The following is a 19,872-nucleotide window of genomic DNA, read 5'->3' as shown; positions in this document are numbered from 1 at the left end:
TTTCTGTAGGTGTCTGAATAGTTCCACAGGTGTAGAGGAAAGGATAGCAAAGATAATTCTGGATACAGACAAGAGTAACAGGGTAGTTGACATGGGGGATTTTAACTTTCCAAATATTGACTGGAAATATGATGGTTCAAATACTTTACATGGGCCAGTTTTTGTCCAATGTGTGTAGGAAGGTTTCCTGACACAGTATGTAGACAAGTCAACAAGGACAAGGCCACATTGGATGTGGTACTGAGTAATAAACCAGGCCAGGTGTTAGTTTTGGAGAGAGGTGAGCATTTTGGTGATAATGATCATAATTCGATTATGTTTACTTTAGCAATAGAAAGGGATAGGTATGTACCGCAAGGCAAGAGTTATAGCTGGGGAAAGGCAACTATTGTGCAATTAGGAAAAATTTAGGATCCATGGAATGGGGAAGAAAACTGCAAAGGATGGGCACAATTGAAATGTAGAGCTTATTCAAGGAACAGCTATAGTGTGTCCTTGGTAAGTATGTACCTTTCAGGCAGGGAGGAAGTGGTCAAGAAAGGGAGCCGTGGTTTACTAAAGAAGTTGAATCTCTTGTCAAGAGCAAGACAAAAACTTATGTTAGGATGAGATGTGAATGCTCAGTTAGGGCACTTGAAATTTATAAGTTAGCCAGGAATGACCTAAAGAGAGAGCTAAGAAGAGCCAGAAAGGGACTTGAGCTTGGATTCAAAAGCCACTTTTTTCGATCCTCAATTAGGTGGATGTTCAAGACTTGCCAATTGTGCATGGCCACCTGGTTCCAATGTTTAAATAAAGTGAAAACCCACTGACCCTACTGACTTCAGCAGGATCAGTGGCGGTTGTCAGTGGCAGGTGCACACCCAGAGTCATTACTGGGACTGCTGTTCAATGTATTTCAGAGCCCCTTTGTACTTTCTAACTTTGGCAGGTAGGATCAAGGAAAAACCTAAAGCTTTCTATAGGTAGGTCAGGAATAAAAGAATGATTAGAATAAGATTAGGGCCAATCAAGGACAGTACTGGGAAGTTGTGTGTAGAGTCCAAGGAGATGGAGAAGCGCAAAATGAATAATTTTCATCAATATTCACCCTGGAAAAAGACAATGTTGTTGAGGAGAATACTGGGATACAGGTTAGATGGGATTGAGGTTCACTAGGAGGAGATGTTAGCAATTCTGGAAAGTGTGGAAATAGGTAAGTCCTCTGGGCTGGATGGGATTTATCCTCGGATTCTTTGGGAAGCCAGGGAGGAGATTGCAGAGCCTTTGGCTTTGATCTTGATGTCACCATTTTCTACAGGAATAGTGCCAGAATACTGGAGGATAGCAAATATTGCCCCCTTGTTCAAGAAGGGAAGCAAAGACAGCCCTGGTAATTATAAACCAGTGAGCCTGAGTTTGGTTTTGGCTAAATTGTTGGAAAAGGTTATAACACATAGTATTTATAATCATCTAAAAAGCAAAAAGTTGATTAGGGATAGTCAACACGGTTTTGTGAAGGGTAGATCGTGCCTCACAAACCTTATTGAGTTCTTTGAGAAGGTGGCCAAATAGGTGGATGAAGGTAAAGTGGTTGATGCGGTGTTTATGGATTTCAGTAAGGCATTTGATGAGGTTCCCAATGGTAGGCAATTGCAGAAAATACGGAGATTGAGGGTGATTTGGCAGTTTGGATCAGAAATTGGCTAGCTGAAAGACGACAGAGGGTGATGGTTGATGAGAAATGTTCATCCTGGAATTCAGTTACTAGTGGTATACCACAAAGATCTGTTTTGGGGCCATTGCTGTTTGTCATTTTTATAAATAACCTGGATGAGGGTGTAGGAGGATGGATTAGTAAATTTGCAGGTGACATTAAGGTCAGTAGAGTTGAAGATAGAGTCGAATGATGTTGCAGGTTACAGAGGGACGTAGATAAGCTGCAGAGCTGGGCTGAGAGGTGGCAAATGTAATATTCTATGTTCTTTGTTCTAAATCTCAAAGCTCAATGGCAACCACTATCTCTTGCATGAGAGAGGAAAGGACAAGCAAGATGCCATAAAGGCATGGTGCATAGCTAATGAGGGGAGGTTGATGAATAGTGTGACAAATCTCCCTCTGGCTCAAGGACAGAATCCCTCCTGGAAACTAACCTAAATTGACAGTCAGCCAAATTTTGGTTAAATTCATTTGTTCAGGTTCAAAATCTGAACCTGCAGACAATTTTCAACATATGCTTGAATAGGAAACTACTGTTTCTCTGAAACAGTTTTATGCTTCCTGCACTTGATCAATAACAGCATATTGATATTTTTATTTGTTTATTTAGGAAACTGTGAGACATGACATCAATGAACTTTCACTATACTTTGCTTTATAAATGGTACTATTTTCCCTAAAATGATAAAAGTCACTGGGATTGAAAATCCTGAACACTTTTCAGAGCGATGTGATAGTATCGACTTGTATTGGAAGTTTCTATGGGTCATGTAACTGTAGATGACTCCTCTTATCCACAGAAGGACAGTGGTATGTAGAAGGAAGAGATGTTTCCTATTCTTTCACTTGACTTCGAGAGTTGGCACATTTTTATGGGCCTTGGTGGCTATGAGACCCACATCATGCAAAGATTTAGGTAAGGTTTTACTTTGATCAATATGGCTCCCTTACGCCTGCAGGCTGAGTCAAGTTATTTCTATGTGAAAAGAGAATGGTTACCAACATCCCTTAGAGCTTGGATTCAAAAGCCACATTTTTTCGATTCTCAATTAGGTAGATGTTCAAGACTTGCCAGTAGTGCATGGCCACCTGGTTCCAATGTTTAAGTAAAGTGACCTCCCACTGACCCTACTGACTTCAGCAGGATCTGTGATGGTGGTCAATGGCAGGTGCACATCCAGAGTCATTACTGGGACTGCTGTTCAATATATTTCAGAGCCACTTTGTACTTTCTAACTTCAGTTAAGAAACTACTTTAATCATGTGAAGTAAATTACTGTTCTTTCTAGTTTTCAAGAAAAATGCATGTCATTAGAGATGGTTTGTATGTGCAGTGAAGGAGAGTGTAAATATTTAAACCCTAGTTGTTCTGTAAACTGAAAAGTTTGACATTTGTTTTTTTTTCTCTCTAATTTGAAAGAAGAGATACCAAAATGTGAAGGTGTGACCCATTCTTGGTCACTAAGAACAGTGAATGAAAACAGATCTGGTATCCTGATGTTCAAAAGATTATTGTTAGAGTCAAAGAGCTTGGCTATGGCTGTGCAGCCGCATAAGCCTCACTGCTCTTACTATGCACCTCCCTAGAGACTGTGGGTAACTAACACAATGTCTGGTATTTATGTGCGATAGCTGTCTGTAATTTATGATTGACATGATGGTAATGCTTCAATCACATGGTGTGTGTTGATGTCAATCCACTTACATAACATGATAGTTTAATGAGTAACAATGGATGATTCATATAGAGTTTAGGCGTGTTTATATGTTTTTCTTTTATGGTGCACAAGATGATTTAATGTCTGAGTTCTCACATGTGCTAAGTTTGCAAGCTACAAGGGGAGCAGTGTTTATATCTGCAGCAGCAGACAAGTCAGTATCTGAGACTCCTGGTGATCCAGAAGGCAGTACTTATAGGTCACCTTGAGTATTTTGGGATGGAGGTGCTTCACTTCTGCCTGATTCTTCACTTTACACAAGTGACACACATTTTTTCATGATACAGCAGGTTGTTCGTACTGCTAACCATCTCAGTTCCAATGGTAATGTGAGTAGAGATCATAGCTCCACAGTGTTGTTTATTAGTATAGAAGAGGATTGCTAGGCAACACCAATTTACAAAGCGGTATATGGTGCACTTTCGCCATTGTTTTTATGATTGACAAGATATCCTGTGTAGGACTGGCTATATCTTGCACAGTACTAAAAGTGGCCAGATCAGCTGGGGTGATTCTGCGTGGAATAGAAAAGTCTGTCAATGATTCTATATAATTTTTAGAATTAATGTGGAATTTATAACATGGTGTGGCTGCGGTGTTGCATAAACACAGCTTTATCAGTGCTGTACTCATAGTAAAACAGCATTGCAACCTTTACCACAGTAGCTTCAAAGAGTATAACTTCGAAGGCTTATCCATAATGGCACAATACAAAATCCCTGCTAATTAGATTAAAGTGATGTATAGAAGAATTTCATAACAAGTACATTGATGGAATTGGCACTAATATTGTGCAGGAAACTTTCACCCATTCATGTGCCGACTTAACGACAATAGTAATTAACTATGAAGAATCACCAAAATATATAGTTTATCCTATAACTATTAAATTCGTTTTATCCTATTTAGGTGGGTTTCCTGAAAACAGATGTCTGTGAACCAGAATCCATTGTTTATACTTAAAAATGTAGTTCCTTGATGGCTGATTTTTAGATCAGCACAGAGCTGTCTGTTCTGCCCTCAGCATTGAATGCAATAATCCTCTTTGTCTCCCTGTGCACTGTGAATCAAAGTTGAAGATTTTCACAAATATACTTTAAAAATGTACTAACAATGAGACAAAAAGGGGCTTTTTTTGGCCTAGTCATGTCACAACCGACATAACATACAAAAAAGAAGAGATTAAAAATTAGTAACAGTTGAAACTAAAAGAAAAATTGTGTTGTGTGAAACAGTGAATTTTAGGGTTTAGCTTACAATCAGCACAATGTCTGTCTGAACACTTTACAGAATCATAAAGTGTTACAGTGCAGAAAGAGACCATGGAATAGAGTAGGGTAGAATAGAATAGAATAGTCTTTATTGTCATGTGCACAAGAATGAGTGCAGTGAAAAGTTTGTAATATCACTGCTTTGGTGCCATCTTAGGTGTTGGGTACCTAGGTACAGATACTTAAAAGTATTTGTTACAGAATTGAAACAGTAAAAGTTTAGCATAGGAATACAAAGTTTTAAAAGTACGTGACTTACTCATAGTTCAGAATAAAAATAAAAAGTATGTTTAAAAAGTACTCAAATTATAGTCTTTTTCACTGAGGCTGTGCATGCCGGGTTTTAAAACAAGAGGAATCACTGCCTCTATGCACTGATCTCTGGGACTCATCTCTGAGGCCGGTCTGGGCTTGGACTGTCTCCTACTCCCAAAATAGTCTCCAAGGCTGGTCTGAGCTCGGACTGTCTCCCATTCCGAACCCATTTCCCAGACCGGTCTGAGCTCAGACTGTCTCCCACTCCAGAACCAGTCTCCCAAGCTGACCCAAGCTCAGATTGTCTCCTGTTCCGTGACTCCCAGGCTGGCCCCGGCTCGGACTGTCTCCCACTCCAGAACCCATCTCCAAGGCCGGTCTGAGCTCGGACTGTCTCCCACTCCAGAATCCGTCTCCCCGGTCGGTCTGGGCTCAGACTGTCTCCCACTCCAGAATCTGTCTCCCCGGTCGGTCTGGGATCGGACTGTCTCCCACTCCAGAATCCGTCTCCCAGGTCGGTCTGGGCTCGGACTGTCTCCCACTCCAGAATCCGTCTCCCAGGCCGGTCTGGGCTCAGACTGTCTCCTGCTCCAGACTTGGCCCACCACTTGCCTCCCATGCAGCATGGTCTCCCAATCACTTCCTGCACTGGGCAGGACTTGGACTCACCTCTATTCACCATTCCCTCTGGGTAAGTTTAAGAATTTAAAAGTTCGGGGGAGGAAAAACTGTAGAAAAGAATAGAAAAAAGAAACAAAAAGGAAAAGGAACTGTTGGTGAAATAGAAGAGCTCCGACTGGATGTCCTGCTCTGCCACCAACTTGAGCTTAAGCCATCAGCCTGTACTGGGTCTTCAACTCAGCATCAGTTTTTCACATCATCCCTGTTTCATTTGCGTGTCATGTCAAATCTCTGCCCTCTTTTCCTTTTACAAGTGAAAATAGCATCTCCCTATCTTCTCTATCCAACATGCTCATGATTTTGAAAAACTCTATTGGATTACTTTTTGGCCCTTTTTCTCTCCAAGATAAACAGTTCTAATTTATTCAATTTATCGTCATAACTGAATTCCTCATTCCTGGAACCATTCTTATAAGCCACTCTGTACACTCTCCAATGCATTCTCACCTATCATATAATGTGGCACCCAGAACTGTATACAATATTCCAGTTGAGGTCTAACAAGTGTTCTATGGAAGTTCAACATCACATCCTTGTCCTTGTACTTCATTAATAATGCTGAGGGTACTTGCATGCTTCAGACTCAGAGTCATACACCACAGAATCAGACCCTTCAGTCCAACTTATCTGCGCTGACCAGACATCTCAATCTGACCGAGTCCCATTTGCCAGCATTTAGCCCAAATCAATCTAAACCCTTCCTATTCATATACCTATCCAGATGCTTTTTAAATGTATTCGCCTCTACCACTTTCAATTCATGTACCATCCACTGCATGAAAAATGTACCACTTGGGTCCTTTTTAAATCTTTCCCCTCTCACTTTAAACCTATGCCCTCTAGTTTTGGACTTGCCACCCTAGAAGAAAGACCTTGACTGTTTACCCTATCCATGCCCGTCATGATTTTATAAATCTCTTTAAGATCACCTGTCAGCATCCAATGTTTCAGGAAAATAGCCCCAGCCTGTTCAGACTCTCCCTGTGGCTCAAACCCTCCTGTCCTGGCAACATCCTTGTAAATCTTGTCTGCACCCTCTCAAGTTTCACAACATCCTATCCAAAGAAAGGCAACTTTACTTACAGCTCTCCATTTGTTCTACCATCTTCAATGATCCTTGTCTGTGTTCATCCAAGTTCCCTTGTTCCTGTGCACCACAGCATACTTTTGCACACTGAAACTTACCTGTTATCAATCACCCATTCCATCACCTTGTTTTTGTCCTTTTGGAGTTCTATGCTGTCCTCTTCATAGTTTACAATTCTTCCAAACTTTACATCTTCAGCAAAATTTTAAGTTTTCCCCTGCACACCAAGATCACGTAGGATCAAACAAAACTCTCTACAATTTAAAGCACTGGACAAAACCCTGGATTTTCCAATATCTAAACTATTGGACAAAACCCTGGACTGAGTTCTGTGGGAATACACAGCATAACCAGCAGAATGGAGAGTGCTGTCTTGGCAGAGGTGGGGTGGGGGGGGGGGGGGGGGGGGGAGGGGGGAGAGAAATGGGGTAGTGAGGCCAACCAAGCACTATCCGAACAGAAGCTTCCAAACACAGGCCTGTTCTGAACCAAGAAAACAGACAGGAGGAACCTCAGTAACCAGGCACACTTCAAAACCCTGTGGTGAATGTTGAGCATAAGCCCCTACGACCCCAAAGATTTAACTTAGCTAGCAGGGAGAAGAAGGTGGGTGGTGACAGTGCATTGGGACCCCAAGGATGGAATTCTGATTCAAGAGTCTGATATTAAAACACTGATGTGTCCTGTGTGTCAATAGGATCATGTTTTTATTGTGGTTATCTAGTTACTAGTGTACTTAAAGTTCAATTGTTCTCCTGTGTATCAATTGTGTCAATTTCCTTGTGTATTGCATTAACAATTTTGTTCAAAATATCTCTTTAAAAATCCATTCTGTAGCTTTCTAATCAACTCACTTTTTATCACGTGACTACTAATTCTATCCGTAATAATTATTTGTCACAAGTTTCCCCATTACTGAAATTAAACTGATTAATGTTCTCCATGTGACTAAGCATGAAATATTGTTTGATGACATTCAGTGAGGCACATTTGACTATCTTAAAGCTAAAACATAAAAGCAAGCTATTGTTGCTTGATATTAAATACTTTAAACTCATTAAGATCTATAGATAATAATATTCTACATCTCTAATTATTATGAAGTTGATAAAGCATGTCAAATAGTAAACTTGTAAACTAACTTGTACATATTACAAATGTCATTATGAGTCTTAGTAGATCTCCAAATATCATAGACTAAAGGAGAACATATGATTTTTTTTAGTTCATACCACTTTTATATAACTATTGAATATTATATTCCATCAATGTACTTATGTTTATTTTTTTCCTTCCAGGGATATGGGTATCGCTGAGAAGTTTGGCATTTTTTGCGCAGCCCTTGTTGCTTTAATAATATGGAGATGGCCCTTTCATACAACTCATCCCAGTTAATTTTCTCCCTCATCTAAATGATCCATTCCCATAACCTACAGTATCCTTCCTACTTTTCCTGATTTTTTTTTAATTCATGAGATGAGGGTGTCACTGGCTAGGCCAGCATTTATTGCCCATCCCAGAGGCAGTTGAGAGTCAACTACAATGCTGTGGACTTAGAGTTATATATAGTCCAGACCAGGTAAGGATGGCAGTTTCTTTCCCTGATGGACATTAGTGAACTAGATGCGGCTTTCTGACAATCAATAATAGTTTCATGGCCATCATTTGACTCTTAATTCCAGATTTTTATTGAATTCAAATTCTACTATCTGCCATAGTTAGATTCAATCCTTGCCCTCTAGAACATTATCTGGGTGTCTGAGTGAAGAGTCCAACAATAATATTACTAGGCAATCACTTCCCCCGTAAATTATACATATGGCCCTATTCCACCAATTAACATTGGATCATCGTTCATGTATGTGAGCCTATATTTTGATTAAAAGTATTCAATCATTTAAATCAACACCATTGATTCCGTTGACACCCTCATTGCACTTTCCAGCATTAGCCATGAGACGACAAAGAGGAATTGGCAAGCTTGACCTACTCACCACACCTGCCTTCCCCTGCAGCCCTCTGGCATTGTCAATAATGGTTGCACGCTCACAGGTGAGACCGACTAACTGTGTTACAGACAGGGTCTTAAACCCAAAATACTGTAGTCACCCACAGAATCACCTTCAACAACGTGCTGTCAGTTATGTATACAGTTTGAAAATATCTGAATGCGTAGAGCACTACTAATAAAGTTTGTCAATTTAACATCTATTTTCATGGTGCACCAATCCTGCAAGCAGTCCAGTGATAAATGTGCAGTTGACAAAATCAAGAATCAGACACCCACAGAAGTTAAACTTCATACTTTATAACTATGAATAGTATTCCTTGAGAACATTTATTGATATATTCAGCCAGTATATTTCTAGATTCTTCCTGACTGTCTGAACCTTATTGAAATATAAAAGCAGAGTGTACCAAGTTCCCTCCATTCAGCCGAACAAAAGGATATCCACATTTTCTTTTCCAAACCATTGATTCTCTCTCATTCCCTGGCAACTGAGGTTGAACTATTTGCAACCTTGGTATAAGATTGGACCAGGGATGAGGTTCTAATTACATATCCACTACATCAACACTACATCAACAAAACTGCCTACTTCCATCTCCATAGTAATGCCAGCTTCAGTTCAGCTGATGAAACTCTCAGCCACACCATTATTACCATTTAATTCCTGTCCAGTCTCCAATCATCCACCCTTAAGAAACGTGAAATCATCCAAATCTCTGTTGCCCATATCTTAACTTGCATCAAGTTCTATTCACCAATCATCCCAGGACATATTGACCAGTACTGGTTCGTAGTTTTGCGATGGCTCAATGTTACAATTCTCAATCTTGTTTGAAATTCTTCTATAGCATAATTAAACCATACTCTTGTAACCTTCCCCAGCTGTTCAGCCCTCTGAGATCTCTGCACTTCTCTAATTTTGGTCCCTTGTATATCACTGATTTTCATTAATCCATTATCATAACCCTGTTATAGCTGTCTAGGCCCAAGATCTGGAATTGTCTCATTAAAGCTGTCCTTCTTCTCCTGTATGTGACCTTTCACCTTTTAAATACTCACAAAAATTTTTACTCCTTGACTAAATTTTTGATCACGAATCCAAATGCTAAATTTGGTTTGTGTGAATATAGCATTTTTGCAAAGTGTCTTGGAATAATTTGCTCAGTTAAAGATTTTGTAAAAATATTGCCAATTGAAAGGAAAAGCAACAGTAATATTCAAAAAAACAGCCAAACGAAAAATCACAAATGCAATCCATTTTATTGTTTTATAATCTGTGTTAAAGGATCTCCAAGTCTGTTTGAGAAGCATACATGCAGACTGCAAAGCTTTTGGTAGAGACTACTTATTGCTTTCCAAAGAACTTGCAATTCACCTTTAAACATACTCCCATCATGATCTTCTTCATCGATATTTTTAATTAAACACGAGCATTATGACACATGGCTAGAGCAGGTAGATCTTCCAGCTCAGAGGTCGAGACACTATCACTGTTCCACAAGAGCCTTACAAGATGGAATGCAGCATTAATGTTTCTTAGGCACCATTAACTGAGAGAATTGAACACATGCAGATCAGCAGGCCATCGGCTTTTGTTCACTTCGTCACATAGAATATTTGCAATTAACCTATTTGGATGGCTTATGACACACATATGCCATCAGGCAAGCAGCACTTGAACTCAGACCTTCCTGCCAAAAGGCAAGGACACAACTACTTCACTACAGGACTGTTTTACACATCAATACAGTTAACTAAGCAATACTTAATACCTGCTTACCTTCAACAATTTGGTAATTAACATCATCAACAAAATGTCTTAGATATTAACACTGTGCTTCTGAACTCACTAAATCTTTCACTTCTGAAGTGTGCCTAAATTTTGTAAGCAACATTTCCAATGTAGCACATTCATTGCAAAAACTATTCAGAAAAATTGCTATTTTAATCACTGGGCTCTTACTTTTGTGGAGTAAGAATGAGGAATTAATTTTCAGTCCACCTTGTTTGACCATAGCACTCTTTTATTATGAAAATAATTTTTTAAAACAAATATATGAAATTTTTTTTCTAAATTTCAATAAAATTGTAATGCTAATTGCTAAGGATAATACTGAAACAAACTTAAGAACAACTTTAAAGACTTAAAGAATTTCATACAGTTTATCATTTCAATGATATTCAAGAAAGTGCCAGTCCTTGTAACAGTTTTAATTGCTGAGTGGGGATATTTAAAAAGAACATTTCTTTAATACGTCTATCATGTCTTGTTTACCATGATTTGTGCTCTGTATTCATGTTCCATTTGCCAAACACAGTCATCAGTACATTTTAAAAGATTTGTTTTGAACATTTCACTTTTGTGGATATACATCATATGTTATAAATTTCGTGAGTCCTGTAAGAACTTGACAGTTTAGAAAGTTTGGTTATGTGTTGAAGATGGCTGACGGACTCTGTGACAGCGTGATATGGAATGTAAAAAAATATGACAATCAACAATCACAATCTTTGACAAATGGACAAAAAAGCTATAGACAGGGTAAAACAGCTGAGGAAGTTCCGAGAGTGTAAATCTGTCTTCTCATATTCAGCATATCAGTTGCTGCCTTAAGCAATCTGAATGTCTTGCTTTTCTTGATGTTGACTCATATGCCTTATGTCTGCTGTTTTGTAGGGTCACACAGTATCTCCCTGTGATCTAGGTCTCCCTAATGCAAAGTCAGGGAGGGTAAAGTGAGCTCCAACTCCCAATCACTATCCACCAACTCTTTCTGGAATGTGCATGTCTCCAGACTTCTGATGAAAACAAGATTAGTTTTGACTGTGACGACTTCCCAGATGATTATGGGTTAGGTCCCGTGCCAGAGATTTGAGAACGAAAATCTAGACTTGTACACATTGACCCATACAGCAGCAATGGCTTCGGGGAAAAAGTTTGGTGGTAACCTTTTGATCTACACTGCTGGTATAATCTGCTCACCACTCACACCCTCCTCACCCCACCACCACCCATATCTAATGACTCATCGCCATTACTTCAATAACACAACTGAGAAAGCAAAAGAAGAAAGAATATAAGAAAAAAATAAGAGAAAAATAGAGAGATTATAGCAGAGGAATACAGTGGAAACATGACAGAGATGAAAAAGAAAAGTGCTTGAAATAGCAAATGCAAAGGGGACAGGGTTAATGAAATACTGAGAAAGAGAATTCTTTCACGGCCACTAAAATAGCATTGGCACTAACTACAAAGGAAGCTTCCCATAAAATTCTCGCAATTTCTGCAGTGTCGACTTTCCCTTGTCAGACAGCAGTTTAAACTCTGCATAGCCAGCAGTGGTGATACCAATAAGCAGAGTAGCAAGGCATTCACCTTGAAATATTTACAAACAGAAAACCAGCCAGCTAAAATCAATGAATCTTTCCACCTTTCATTTTCAGGTCGCAAGCTAAATATGATGAAATTAAGAAAGCAGCAAAAATTAAAATAAACAAACTTTTAAAAAATAAAAAAATGGTTTTGTTTACTGTAATGGAGACATTTGACAGCTGCAAAATCATTTTGAGGGTGTTTTGCAGTAATTGTGTGCCATTTAAAAGTTACAACTTATTCAACAAAATATAATTTTTTTCAATGGAGTTTTGAGTGAGACTGAGGGAGTAAAAGTGGAAATGGATTGCAGTTTAAGGTTGGAGGATCCTGGGAAATACCAACAGCGCACCCTCTGGAGGAATGTAAAACTACTGATATTATTGTGCAAACAACAGATCCCCCAGGTCACCATCAGTTTCAATGAAGTTAATGACAGCAATGTTGATAGTTTCACCAATATTCCCAGCACACAACCTTGGTTTGCATCCACAACTCACAATGTGCCATGTTACAATAGCTCAAGTCATTCTTTAGTAATTGTTTAATAGTTATTTCTTACAAAAATAAACCATGCATTAACAAGTTTATCAAGACACTATCCAATAAACAGCAGCTAGTAGATGGTTACATTTTCTGTTCACTGTCTGACACCAGGACTATTGTTACCTTAGAAGCTTGTTCGTGAACGATCCTGTTCAGCCACTTGTCCAGCTAGTATCCAACAGAACTGCCCTTGGCTTTGCCAGTACTAACAATGAATGACAAATGATGCTATCAAAATAAGTGGTTTGCAATGGCATGCTGAGGAGGAAAATTGTGTAACTAGCTGCGCACCATATGTGGCCAGTTCACTTAATAACTCTAAATTGTTGCAATTTGTTATAAAGTTGTGAATAAAACATCAGTTTTTGACAGTAATTCTGTATGGTTAATAAATTACCACTGCAAAAAGGTTGCTTTGTGCATAGTAATTTGTCGAAAGTTTGTTTACTAATAATAATTTATGAATTGCAAGTGCAAAAACCTCTTTTTCTTTCCTCGTGAACAGACTCAGCCATATCTTGTAGAATGTGACTAACACAGAAATCCAAATTATACCAAAATGGTGCCATTCACTGGAATGGTTTTCCCTTTGTATCCGCAAAATATTCTATATCTGCTTCTTCTTCTTTGCTTCTGTCATCCTTTTCTCTTCCACCAAAATGTACTGACCTGCGCAGAGATACAGCTCCACAGATGCTATCTAGTCTTAAGTATCTCAAATAATGCGCCATGCTCTACATTTAAGTGAGAATAAAGAAACAGAAAAGAACAGATTTTGACTTATATAGAGCCTTTCACAATTTTGAAACATTCTAATATTCCTTGTGCCAAGGAAGTGCTTTTAGTAGAGCAGCCACTATTGCAATGTAGCAACATGGTACACACCAAGAGTCGAAAAGCGTGGCACTGGAAAAGCACAGCAGGTTAGACAGCATCTGAGGAGCAGGAGAACCAACGTTTCAGGCAGAAGCCCTTCATCAGGAATGTTCCGAACTGTCAATTCTCCTGTTCCTCGGATGTAGCCTGACCTGCTCTTTTTTTCGCGTGCCACACTTTTTGATTCTGACTGTCCAGAATCTGCAGTCCTTACTTTTTCCCTGCACACACCAAGATCTCACAAACCACAAAGTGACATCGACCAGATTGTTACTGTTTCAGCAACACCAGAAAAATCTTGCAGATTTCATGCCTGACTGACCTCCAAATGAAACACTTTAGAAAGGACTACCATTGTACTAAAGTGACAAAACAAGTCTTGATATTTTGCTTCAAGATGTTAGCAACTTACATAATAAGCTCCAAAACATATCCTTTAAAAGAATGGCAAGTCTGTGATTGCGAAGAAACTGGCTAATGCCACATCACATTATACTTTAAAAATTAGCTAAAATATCGCAGCCAGTATATTAATTTATTCAAGTCTGTATTCATATATTTTGGGATAAGACAGATAATTTTGAATTTTTACATGCAAATAAAAATAGAAAATGTAATTGATTAATTTTAAGATCACTGCTGATGCCACCTGAACAACTGATAATGAAAAAGGTTTTAATGAGAATGACTGGTGAGGTTTCCTGCACTTAAACGAATGGAAATGTTGATCACCCTGTACATGTTTTCCCAGCTTCATGACTTTTCTGTCAATGGAAAGTCAATTTTGTACTTGGTAGTGCTCATATCTTGTGGATATTTCTGTTGTGCAGGTATCTGGTATGTCTCATAGGTAGTAATCTTCAAGAGACACAGAATAACCTTAAGGGACATGCTCATGATATCACTGTACTATAGCATGGAGCCTGATGGTATAGATGTCTCAGACTCCATTTTAATATAGTGTCACTTAAAGGATAACATGTTGATGGCACCATGCTACTCTACAACTGAATACCTTACTGTTAGCCCAGGAAGTGAGGTGCTTATGAATGTAATATTTGGATATATTTGGGAGCTTAATAAATGTCTGTTGGACTTTTCGATAATGTTACCCACAGATTAATTTCTTGTGTTACAAGGGATAACATAAGTGATATTGCATTGGTCAAACATACTCTGTTAGAGGCAAAATGCACGTGACATTTAGCAGCAGTGGCCATCTACAGAAAGAGCCCAAGATCTCAGTGTCAGGTATGGGAAAACCGAATTGGAGATCAACTAGACAATTGGGTTAGAGATCAAAGAATTAAGACAATTAGCAGTTTTGGCTACTGTGAGTACAAATCTGCATAAAGGCTTTGACAAGCCACAATACACAATTAATTCCTTTCTGATTAAAATCTACATTATTTTACATTAGAAGACTCATCTTGCTTTATAAAAATTAATTGATCACCACATTTTTAATTTTGTTTAAAATAAACAGCAGTTAAATAATCCTGAAAACTTAGCTGGAAAGTTCTCCTAGAGTCATAGAAATCTATTGAATATTAAATAATATTTTAATATTATTTAAAATAAATACTCCTGAAGTTAAATACTCCTGAAAGCCTAGCTAGAAAGTTCTCCTAGAGTCACAGAAACCTATAGCAAAGAAAAAGACCCTTCACCCTATTGAGACCAACCCAGCCAAAAACATTTTCCAGCACTTGCCTCACAGCCTTGTACGCCATGGCACCAGAAGTGTATGTCTAAATATTTCTTAAACATTATGAGGGTTTCTCCCCCTACCACGCTCACAGACAATGAGTTCCAGATTCATACCACCCTTGGGTGAAGAAAAGCTTTCCTCACATCTTCTCTAAATGTTTTGCCTTTACCTTAAATCTATGCCTTCTAATCATTGATCACTTCATCAAGGGAAAATGTTTCTTTCTCTATACCGTGTCCATGCCCCTCATATATTTGTACAACCTAATCATGTCTTCTCTCAATCTCCTCTGCTTCAAGGTAAACAACCCCAGTCTGTTCAATCTCTCTTCATAATTGAAACTCTCAAGTCCAAATAACATCCTGGTAAATCTCCTCTGTGCCCTCTCCAATGCTATCACATCCCTTCTCTAATGTGGATTCCTGAACTGAAAGAAAATACATATTAAAAAGAGATTTTCTGCACTTTTTTTGAAAACCAATACATTGAGGTCAGTCCTTTTAGCCATTTCCTTTTCTCACTGCCAAAGTAGGAGGCTACCCATATGATGTCATCACTCCTTATTAGCATGAACGCCATCTAGAGGCTGAAACCTGTAATTAAGAGTTTCCATTTTGACCTGCAACACTATAGATCTTAAACCTGCACTTTTAAAGTGAACAAGGTAATTAAAGGAGCAACAACAAGAAAACTCAAGAGAAACAGAAGCAAAAGGCGAATAAAATGACAGGAGAAAAAGAAACAAGCAGTACACTGGACTTCCTAAAAGAAAAACAAAAACCTTCAATGAAAAATTGAAGGAAAAGCCAATGACATCTTTACAGAATTACAACTTTTCAACCAACGTATTAGTTCAAAATGAAGTGATAGATGATCCTGAGAAGAGAAATCTAAACATTCTGCTTGTTTCTGTAGAAGTACATAGAAATAACATATCCAGTCTTTCCATGGATGATCAGGAAGATCCAGATAAAGATCTAGAAAGTCTTGAATAACAATTCAAGGCAAGATTTAACTTCACGATTAACAGACTCCAACACAGACTCCATCATGACTGAAATTCTGAGAGTGAATTGATTAATTTGCTGGAGGATAGTGCAGCAAAGGACACAAGTGGGACTTTTCTGAAGAGAAGCAGTTAGAGAGGGGATGATTAATTTTGCTATTACCCAGTGGGGTAGTGTTCTGGAAATCAAGGCATGCTATTCCTGAGTCCTATCAAATGTTAAAATAGTTTTGTTTAAAAGGTACACATGGCACCCCAATTTACCTGACCTCTAAATGAAGGCTGATATAAAGCATAGGAGAAAGTGAGGACTGCAGATGCTGGAGATCAGAGCTGAAAATGTGTTGCTGGAAAAGCGCAGCAGGTCAGGCAGCATCCAAGGAGCAGGAGAATCGACGTTTCGGGCATGAGCCCTTCTTCAGGAATTCCTGAAGAAGGACTTATGCCTGAAACGTCGATTCTCCTGCTCCTTGGATGTGCCTGACCTGATATAAAGCATAGACCAGATTTGTGTAAAAAATGAGAATTATTATTTATTGTAAGTAATAAGAACATAGTTACAAGTAAATGGACATGAACCATTAGCATATGACACTACTAACTAAAATATACAAACCCTTATAGCATCACCCTGCCTCCTCACCTTACGCACACTTACACAAATGAATATGGAAAGAAGATTATTGGCAGAAGTGGGAAAAAAAACTAGGAGGTCAGTTCAGTCTTCTTTGCTTCCTGATTCTGATGTAGTGAAAATCCTACATTGGTTAGCCAGGCCTTTGGTGTTCAGTTGTCTTTCTCTGGAAGCTTCCATTAGCTTGTAAGAAGCACAGAGTGACTGATTCACTCAAAACATGTCTCTGATCTCGCAATTCAAAAGTCACAGCCCACAACAACTGCTGCAGGAAATGCAATTTATTTTCTTCAATAATTTGTTTTTATTGTAGAAAATTGGCAACTTCTGCTGGGGAAAACAACAGCACACTCTCTTGTCTCTCTCTCTCTCACCCTCTTGCTCTCTGTCTCTCTCTCTCTCTCTCTCTGTCTTGTTTCCAGTACTAACCTGCTCAGTTAACTTAGAACAAATCAGCTTCACTTGTAAACAACTCATCAGTTCCTGATTACCTCCACGTTGCAGGAATCCAGAGGTACAAAGAAAAAAAGTTAAAAACAGTTATCAACTTCTTTGCTATGAAAAAAATGCAGCCATCCTAGTTAATCCTCATTCTTTAAAAAAAATCTACTTTTCCTTGTAACCCAAAGATTTAAATACACAAAAATATAAAGACACGATTCCTACCAGGTAACAATTACCTCCAATTAGAGCCTTTAGGAAGGAACACCTGGTCAAAAGGATCATACACTGATTAATTGAAGATGGACACAAGTATGAAACAGAATGGGGCAGGCACGAAACATTCACCTGCTTTGGGCTACACGATTGCTATCGTCATCAAATCACATCAAATGAATAAGGTCTATAACAAACCTGGTTTGTCATGCCTACCCCAAAGCTGTAAAGACTGAGGTACCAATTGTCACTGCACACACATATGCAGGAAATTCCCTTCCAACAGCCAAGCCACAGTGCAAAACAAAGCACAGGTGACCAACCAGATGGTACAATACCTCAACATTGGCAGTATGGAAAGAGTGAAGAAGGAGTACAAATACAAACACATCCATGAGTCAACTGACCAAGAGACAAATTTCAGAAGATGGCCATCTTCCCATTTTGTTGACTTTGCTAACATGCCAAAATATGTGGTGATCAGATACTTTTAAAAGCATTAAGATCATATGTTTGAAAAGACAATATGACATACTCTAATATAATGCAGAATGAGTGCTCACATATTATCATCCTCAAAGATACAAATGTGTGTAAGTAGTACATCTTGAATAGTCTATGAGAGGCTGTTCACAGTACATAATGGTTCACCAATTCCATGCATTATCAATATCACACTGCAGCAACAATGCAATCTCATCTTGTCCTTCCAGAGCCGTCTACCTTTTAGATCCTAACAGTCAGCAGTGGCAGGATTGCCAGCGTGATGCACTCACAACTTATGAGATTCAAACTACAGCTACTGTGGTGAAACAACCATGCATGATGCAACTGAATCAGTGACAGGTGAATATGTTCTCCATGTCAAAGTTGATCAGTTACACTTTGGCCAGAGCCATTGTGAACAATTGCAATTGGAAACTGTGAAAAATTAACAACTTCAAGAGTTGCAAAAGAATTGCATTATTCAGAGGTGGCCTGTCAGTATTATGGAAGTGGGTGAAAAGATTTGATTCTTTTGTAAATACATAATTTGGCTATACAGTGAAGAATCAACTTCAAGTACAAATAAGTTTTATTACTGGAAGCAATGCACCAAGATATCGTACCTATGTTATATAAGGGACACATGTGTTGAACACATGAGATGACTAGCACATGAATCTGTACACTGGATGAATTAGGATACTCATTAATGTATGAATGTATGTGAGGGCATGCCAATTATACCAAGCCCGAGATTGGGAAGACAGTCCACATCATCACAATGTTTCATTCACTCCGTGGATGAAGGTAGCAACAGTGTTTCCACACTGTAAGTAATCTAATTTCAGAACTATTCATAGTGTAAAGGAAAGATTGCAGACTTGAAATACTTTTCCAAATATCCCATTGTTCAACAAGTTAGCAACACATGGAGTGCAGCTATTGCTAACAAAATATCCGCTATTTTAGTTTACTTAGAATGGATATTTCCTGACAAAAGTACCACTGGCAAATTATGTTAATGCATGCATTATGTGGAGAGTGACCCACATGACACCATCCCGTCACATCCTTGCACAAACATTCTATCACAGCAAGAACCATTAAGTGTTAACCAACAGACAATCTTTCCACATTGCATTGCTCCATTTTATAAAATGTCAATAGAGTAAAGATCACCATTCCCAGCAAAACTTATGCTCAAAAGACAAGCATGAACAACCTCATCCAGGAAACAATTGTCTTGCCATTCTGAAACACAGATTTCCTTCTTCAAAGATAGGGAAGAATAAGATATATGGTGCGTTGAAAGGTTGAGAACTACCATTGGGCAGATGGTGTAAGTTAGAAATACAAATACAAATAGTTGGCACCAGCAAAGCTTTCTAAAATTTAAACCAGCTCAGATCATACAAAGTCATTATGATCATGCTACTACTTTGCAAAAGAACAGGAGCTAGCTCATACCAATGTACAACACACCAAACATGCATGAGGACAGTGAGAAAGAAACCTCCAGTGATGATTGTGCAATGATGTAAATTATGGAAAGAAAAGCTTGGTGGTGAATATTTCTAAGATAATGGGCTGAAAAGGTGAATGCTGAAGATTGCACTAAGCTCCACCTAAATGGATATCATTTATAACAACTTGAGCAGGGAAAGGCAGAACAAATCTGAATCTTGAGGAAAGTAAATCTATGATCCAAGTCTTAATAAGAATGGTTATTACTAATGTAACTGATATCTGATTATTATCATGCTACAAACTACACTTTGTTTAAGATTAAACTCCTCGGTGGTATTCCTAAACCATTCTAGACTTTTTAGTCCCTGTAGCCAGTCAGAAAATAATGGCTGCTA

The 19,872-nt window shown here is 38.5% G+C and overlaps 1 long non-coding RNA gene across 1 annotated transcript in view; it reads right to left on the bottom strand.

Annotated features, from left to right (window-relative positions):
• Positions 1 to 12,845, bottom strand: part of LOC132830971 (uncharacterized) — a 166,156-nt gene extending 153,311 nt beyond the window's left edge. The window contains exon 1 of the long non-coding RNA XR_009646462.1: positions 12,764 to 12,845. This is a non-coding gene — a long non-coding RNA (uncharacterized LOC132830971). The remainder of the gene's footprint in view (positions 1 to 12,763) is intronic.
• Positions 12,846 to 19,872: the final 7,027 nt, after the last annotated feature.

The sequence above is a fragment of the Hemiscyllium ocellatum genome, chromosome 32 (assembly GCF_020745735.1).
Source record: "Hemiscyllium ocellatum isolate sHemOce1 chromosome 32, sHemOce1.pat.X.cur, whole genome shotgun sequence".
Classification (NCBI taxonomy): Eukaryota; Metazoa; Chordata; class Chondrichthyes; order Orectolobiformes; family Hemiscylliidae; genus Hemiscyllium; species Hemiscyllium ocellatum.
This window is presented reverse-complemented; position numbering and strand designations above follow the sequence as displayed.